Genomic DNA, 7,471 nt, shown 5'->3' on the forward strand with positions numbered 1-7,471 from the left:
CTCGGCTTGTTAAGCCGAAGGTCCCGGGTTCGGTTCCCGTTGGGTCCCTCAATATTTTTCCGTCGTCGGTTCCTACACTTTTTTTCGGTATATGAAGAATTTCTTCGTTTGTGCATTTCCAATTCTTCAATGTAAGGCGCTGTGCGACGCGCCTAGGCAACGACCGCGGGACCCAAGGGGACCTTAGAGAAGGATGAGCGCAGGCTGCACCCCAAGGCTTGCACGGTCCGAACGGCCGAAGAAACGTATAAAAATGGGGGAAAGGGCAGCGGCTCACACAATATCGCAAATAGTCACCGACGAGCGAACTATCAGAAAGTACTGTAACTCGGAGCAGGGTGAGCGTAAAATGAATTAAACGTTTCTACGTTCTCGCAACAGTGTATTTTACACGAAGACTACACGAAAGTCCTCAAAAAGAGCTCTGGCTTAGTGAACTTGTCAAGCTCAACGAATATTGTCAAGAGTAAAACGTGACAAGTTAATGCTCTCACGATAAGACTTTTCATTTTGCGATATACTCCGTGCGTAGCAGGCGTCAAAATGTACATATGTAAGTACTTATACACACAGGTGAATAGCTATCGTGCAACCGAGTAATCGGATGTCCATCTGTAGACTGTAAAGCGGTGAAAACACGGCTAACACGCGAAGGAAATGCACAGAATTGCATTTACATAATTACACGTGTATAGGAGCGATCGACTCCGTAGATGATGATTACCTTCGGAAGTTGAAATTTCGAAACCAAGATCCCTCGTCTACATGTACGTATGTATGTCCTTCTCTTTATCCTTCTATTTACATTTCTCGTTTGCCCCTTCTGTAATTAAACGAATCTATTTCGAGTGGATAAGTATTCGCGGCACCCTTTCACGCTGGAATGCAGAATACGGCTTGTATGTGGATTATTCTGTTATTTACGTTCCCCCGTTTACTTTTACGCGCTGTATTTGCGGTGTTCTCTTTCGAAATCTAGGTGCAGGTACAATTTAAATATCTTTGCAATCGTTCGTTTCTCTTTTGAGCAGTTTCAAATTCATCATTTTCAAAAAGTTTGTAAGTCCGCCATTGGATTTTCATCTATTCTTATAAAATATGACATTTTCTTTGTTAATTAATAAGACTTGAAAATGTGAAAATAAAAATATCGTCAGATTATGTAAAATAGTACGACAAAAGGAGAAACTAAATTTTGATGTATCTTAACCCTTTGACCTGCAACAACGTGTCGAACTCGTCGAACTCAAGATGTGAGAAAAATAGTTACATTAATGAGAAAAATTCATTGTAATCCTAACTTTCGTTTGAATTTGTAAGATCAAGGATTCCTAAATGTAATTAATCTGTAACAGATAAGCTTTTGTTACTTGATACAGTAGTAAAACATTAAATGGCTGACGCTTACATGCATAGTCAGAAAAGAAATCATATGTTAAGGGGTTAAGGTGTATTGTTTCCTTGAAATTTTTACTATTAACACTTACAGCTTTCTTTATGTCAAGTCTTCGTTGGACATATTTTGGTAATTAAAGTCCAGTCTTGAAATCAGAAAACTCTCTGTACTTTGTAAAACACTTCAACTAACCTTTAAAAACGTACGTCGACGTAAAAAGTCAGATTTTTATCATTCTCCAAAGTTAGATAAAAAATTTCCTCGATCAGATTTTCGTCATTCTCCAAAGTTAAGCAAAAACTTTCCTCGTTATTTCCTTTCAAAACAGGACGTCATTTTTGTACAGCGGATTAGTTGAATAATCGACCCGTCTTTATCTTATCTCATAGACGACTTTCTTCGAGTTAAGAATTTATCGTTTGTTACTTTGTTACGTCATGATAACTATATCCCCTATCAATATTCGTTTATACACGACTTTGCTCAACTTTACTAGACGACTTAACTTTACCACCGTACAATTATCATAACTACCGCCGTATTCTTTACCTTGCCCTGTCTATCGTCGCCGGTTGGGACCTTCGGAAAGCATTCGTAATGATGTACACCTGTGCCACAGTTTTTAATAATGCACGGAATACGTCACGATGAATGGAGATTCTTTTATTGACATTACAAGGACGTTGTAAAAGGGATACATGTACGTTAGAAGTTTCAGAATCTTCTGCCTCGCCATGACTTCCACGTGGCGTAAGATAATGCCCGGGATCATCATCAATTTGCGAATATGCACGTGATTATGTCACAGTCGGCGAATTTAATGCCATTGATTTCGCGAGAAGTTCACGTTCATTTCAATGACCGAGAAACGCAGTAATTTGAACAATGAAATACTCACGGCTCTTCTTTGGCAGATATTATTGTCTGTTATCCAAATTCTTGGAAATTTTCCAAACGTCAACATTCCAACGAGTCTCTTGTTGTCTACGATTTTTCGTATCTGGAGATATCGGTGAATTAACGAGAAACATCGAGATATCCGGGGCGCTTTGATTTTCGTATCAAAATATTGAATATTGACACACTGAGATAGAAAAATGAATATCGTAAATAAAGATAAGGTGCTCTTTCGAGTACGAATTCTCTGGCGAAAAAATGTGCGAAAAAAAAATCTTATAACAAAATTTGGTAAACACAGCGATCCAAACGATCCTGTTAAATGTTAGGATAAAAATATTCTTAATTCGGTGTAAAATGTGTTTTCAATTATGAAAACGATCCAAGTCACAGATTATACCGTCTGCATTGTGCAATCTGTACAATGTCAAAACGAATAGGATAAAAGGGGAAAAATTGCTAACAAATTGCATCGCAGTTAAACCCAATCTTGTTACATCTAGGGCAAACAGTTCATTTGATCAAGCATATTTGTCCTTTTCAGATATTCCAGTCTTCGTATTGGAAAATTCTCGAAAATAGTTTCACGTTATTGTCAGTATTATATTAACTAAAAACAGTGGATAGTAACTACTGAAAATCCTTTGTTTCTTCAATTTTATTAGGTCTACGAAAAAGTTTCCATCCCCTGTGAAATCGATGGGACTAAAAGGCACTGTACGCTTCTTTTCCTTTTTAAATTTTCACAGTTGGTATTTATGACAATATTATATTACCATTATTTTGATAACGACTAATAATGAATACAAAAAAAAAAAAAAAAAAATAAACTGGTATTTATGACAATATTATATTACCATTATTTTGATAACGAGACTAATAATGAATAAAAAAAAAAAAAAAATAAATAAACATTCTTCAGAAAAATACGATGGGAACTTCTGCATAGACTTGATCCTTTCGCTGCGGCAGATTTTCATTTTCCGCAAAATCGTTTCTTTCGGCCGTATCGTTTTAAAATCTGTTTTATTCAATTAAGGTGAAAGAATGCAAAGGATAAAATTGAGGCTTAAATTAATATGGAAGAGCGCCAAAAAGGCTTCAATAGCACAGTGCAAACAAAACTTTTAAAGCGCCTACAGGCGTCAATAACAGTGAAACGGTTAATATACGCCAATTTAGGAAATAAAAATAATGGAAAAACAGTACAGCCAAATTAACAGCTAACAATAACTCCATAAATCCAATTTTTCCAGAACTTTAAGTTACGTTCATTATCGCTAACATAAATCTCCCTATCTAGCATCTCTGTATAGTTCATGCTTCATCGATCCTCCGGTATCAAACTTTCCCCCTCCGCTCGTTTCGTATTTTGGATCAGGATTTCCAATTACTTCCAAACTGCCTGCCGAATGGTCGAATTCTCCTCGGTTTCGAGGTCCATTGAGATGTTGCGGTATTGCCTGCACTTTTGCACAGTAAACGCCTGGTATTTATGCCCGTATCGGGGGCAGAATGCAGAGAAACGCGACGCTGTTCCCTCTACCGGCTGCTTTTATTATCTCACGGTTTTAGGCGGCGCGGCGGTGCGGTCCCGTGAGGCATGCCGGGATAGGAACGTTCGTCGAGGCGCGCACAATTCACGTCCTCTTTAAAACGCGCCTCTTATTGATGCGCAGCACGGCTGAACGGTCGACCTTTTGGATCCGTGCCAGGCAATCCGATTCACAGAGCAGAGCGTGTACATATTTCCTCTACGAAACGGCCAAATGGCTAATAGAAAAATGCGTTTTCCGCTTCCGCGATGAGACGGCCCCAAGTGACTGCTGGGAAATTCCTTTAGGAGTAAATGGCTTTGGCTCTTGGAAGCGTGCTATTAAATTGTATATGTGCTTGTTTAATTTTAGGTTAGGGCACTTGTGTTTGTGGATACGTTGAACGGTTTGGATGAGTTTACGTAATTCACGGTACCTTTATCATACAGTTTACTGTTATCGTTGTTTCATTTCGCTGTAGAATTGTTAACGGTTTCTTTAAATATGCGAATAGGTGGGTTTTGTAAATTGCATTTAGCGTGCAGTGGTTTTCTTTGTTGAAGGTGTTTCCTGGATACGTGTTTTTCAACATAGTTGAGGCGTTTTTAAAGATACCTGACTTTTGGGTTTCAGGTGTAGCAATAGTTTATTTTCATTCTAGCTACTTTTGCGTCAGGAGATGTAACTTTTGTGAAATTCAACCTAAGCATGAAACAATAGCGTGAAAACATGCTAAGATGAAAAGCTCGATTTTTTAAATATTTTTCGCGCCCCTGATTAGTTGGGAAAATTCAAACTTTTTCGTTAATTTCTGAAAATAAACAAAACCTGATAACACTTGATTCCTTTGAAATCCGCATTGTGAGTTTCCATTGGTTACTATTTTTTTACAACGAAAATTAAACCGTATATTACTTCTTTTCATTTATTGGGTATTAACATAAATATTTCGTAAGTTCTCCGGGAAACATTCTGTCAATATACTTTATCAAGGTTAACATTAATCTGAAATAACACAATTTAAAGTTAATATTTCTTTTCCATTCAGTCACACGAAAAAGTTCCTCCTCGGTCGCTCTAATTATAAGCAGCAAACATGAAAGAAAAGAAAACATATTCCGAGTAATACAATTCCCACCACATTTCCATTTACCGTTCAACAGCTGTGTCAGTTCACTTCAAGAACATTCCATCTAAACTTACACTTCCGATTCTCCAATTGTTCCTCCACTTTATACATATCGTTTCCATACAACCTCCCTTAAAATCAATTAACTTGACACGCATTTTGCATATCCAACTTGGGGGTATAACATTCTCTCTGCGTTATAGCACGTTCGTTAATTATTGAAAGGGTCAAAAGGACGTATCGAGGGTTGCACGGTAGTATTTCTTCAAACACACCGTCAGTCTGATTTCCCGGCTGGCCCGTGGAGGACTCGTGCACACATTGCTCTTCACACTTTTCTTCGACTTCAGCTGCCAATCTGCGATTCATCGTTCCAATCTCACTCCACCGACGAAACTCGCGATAAAAGATCAAAGAAGATCGTACCGAGTATAATCACTCGTTTCGTAGATAATGAGCATCTTTTTTATCGCTCGACTGGCTTTCGGCTCTCTAGGAGCGAAGCTACGTTCCTCGGCAAGAGTGATTCGCAAGAAAAACCGATACCAACGTGGTTTCTATTAATCTCTCCGCTGGTGCCATGAGAAAGCTACGTTGTGTACACTGGAAGAAACTCAGCTGTAGTCATTTGTTATCGTCGCTGGACGACGATTCCTTCGTTCGAGGTTCCTCGAGAAGTTAGCTGGTTTCGAACAACTTTCAGCTTGAACATCTCCTTTGTTGATTACTATTGTTATTTCGAGGAGTGTCTTTTTTTCTGGTGATTTCGTATTTTATCGTCTTTCTTGGACGGTGGTTATATTTGGATCAAGCAGTCGTTCACATTGAATGGGATTTCTTTTTCTAGATCACCGCGTGGGTGTAGAAAGGGAGAGCCATTCTCGTACTCGAAATTTGTGGTAAATTTAGAATACACTTTGTCACTGTGGGCCGGTGCATCGATGATTCTTCGTATTTTTCACGTGAAAGTTTAACCGTTTGACTTTTTCGAGAAAGTTTAACACTTCGTTTCTTCACGGGAGATTTCTTCGGTTTACTGGAAAAATTGGGAAGAGCGACGGAAATCTGCTTAGTATTAATTTCGAAGCAACTTATCACGTAACTGCTGAATAATTTCACGATTTATTATCCGCTATTTAGGGAAGAAAGTTGACGGTGGTTATTGCACTGCTTGCTTTCAGGTTTTCCCTTTTCTTTCCGTCAGTTTCTGATGACTATTCTTAGGTTCTGGTTAGTGTAGTCAGGTGAATATCGGTTCCTAACGATTTTTGGGAGGCTAAAAAATCGTTGTTGATACTGTGTTCCTACGAGCCTGAAGAAGTCATCTTGTAGAAATATTTACGTACTGTAATTGATTGACAAGCAAGATAGAACGATGGAGTTCGAAACTCGAGCCTTGATCCACTTGTGCTTCTCTTCGGTGCCGATCACCAGGGCTAGGTATGTTAATAAAAATCCACGAAATGGAATTTCATTATTTTCGTTTTAAACGAATCTTTCATGTTACATTTACGCAAATTAATTTTAAGTACGATTTGTGCACTATTTTATTTTTTATACACATGTTTTCTTAAGTTCTTAGGTTGTAGGTTGATTCGGTGGAAAAATATATTCAAGATATAATTTTCTTGCTACTTTTATTTCAAAACATTTGTATCTTTATTTATCCTTATGCTTGTTGTAAAAGTATTGTCTGTGTTTACGTCGATGACGGATTTACTTGTTACGAAATCGTTGTAAAAATCGTCAATAGCCAATGAACTCGCTATTTGTATCGCCAAGGTTCAACGACAGACCAATAGCAATAAAGTAAATATAATTGTGGACAGATGATAAACAACACACTATCGACTGCAGTCGATTTAAACACTGCAGTCTATTTATTGAGAAACACAATCGGCCAATACGTCTGTTTCAAACCAATAAAAACTCAGGCACTCGATCTTTTTCTATTTATAAACCGCTCAAATACCTTAGTTATACAAAATATTGAAGATCTTGAGAAAAAAGAAAATGATGTACAGAAATTAACATAGAACCCTATATTTAATTATACATCGCTAAATACTATCTCATATCCTCGCAAAAACATCTTACAAAATTTTAGAAAATATAAAAAAAATAACACTTCACTATATATAAAAAGAAAAGTATCGGAAATTTACAATATGAATAGTTACTATATTTAAGAAAGAAAAAAATTGAAAATTACAACAAAAATAGTTTCAAGAAATATGCTCAATCTGTCGTACCGGGTGGTACAATAAAAGTTCGGAAAATAATTCATTTCGAGAATTAAACAGAGGTTATCGCTTTCAAAGTAGTTATGGTCGATTTAAAATTCAAAAACTTCTCCACCAGAATCGCTGAACGTATGCAGCGATGCAAATCGACGACGAAACACTTTCAGATCGAACCCGTTCGACTACATTGACAATGTTTACCTTTCGCGCGCAGGTAGAGGAAGGATCAAGGTGCACAGTAGTAGAACGTAACTGTTTTACATCGTTACCA

The 7,471-nt window shown here is 37.5% G+C and overlaps 1 protein-coding gene across 1 annotated transcript in view; it reads left to right on the forward strand.

Moving 5' to 3' along the window:
- LOC108578557 overlaps positions 1 to 7,471 on the forward strand; it is an 87,439-nt gene that overhangs the window by 66,031 nt on the left and 13,937 nt on the right. The gene's annotated exons all lie outside the window — the stretch shown is intronic.

The sequence above is a fragment of the Habropoda laboriosa genome, unplaced genomic scaffold (genome assembly GCF_001263275.1).
Source record: "Habropoda laboriosa isolate 0110345459 unplaced genomic scaffold, ASM126327v1 scaffold41, whole genome shotgun sequence".
Taxonomy (NCBI): Eukaryota; Metazoa; Arthropoda; class Insecta; order Hymenoptera; family Apidae; genus Habropoda; species Habropoda laboriosa.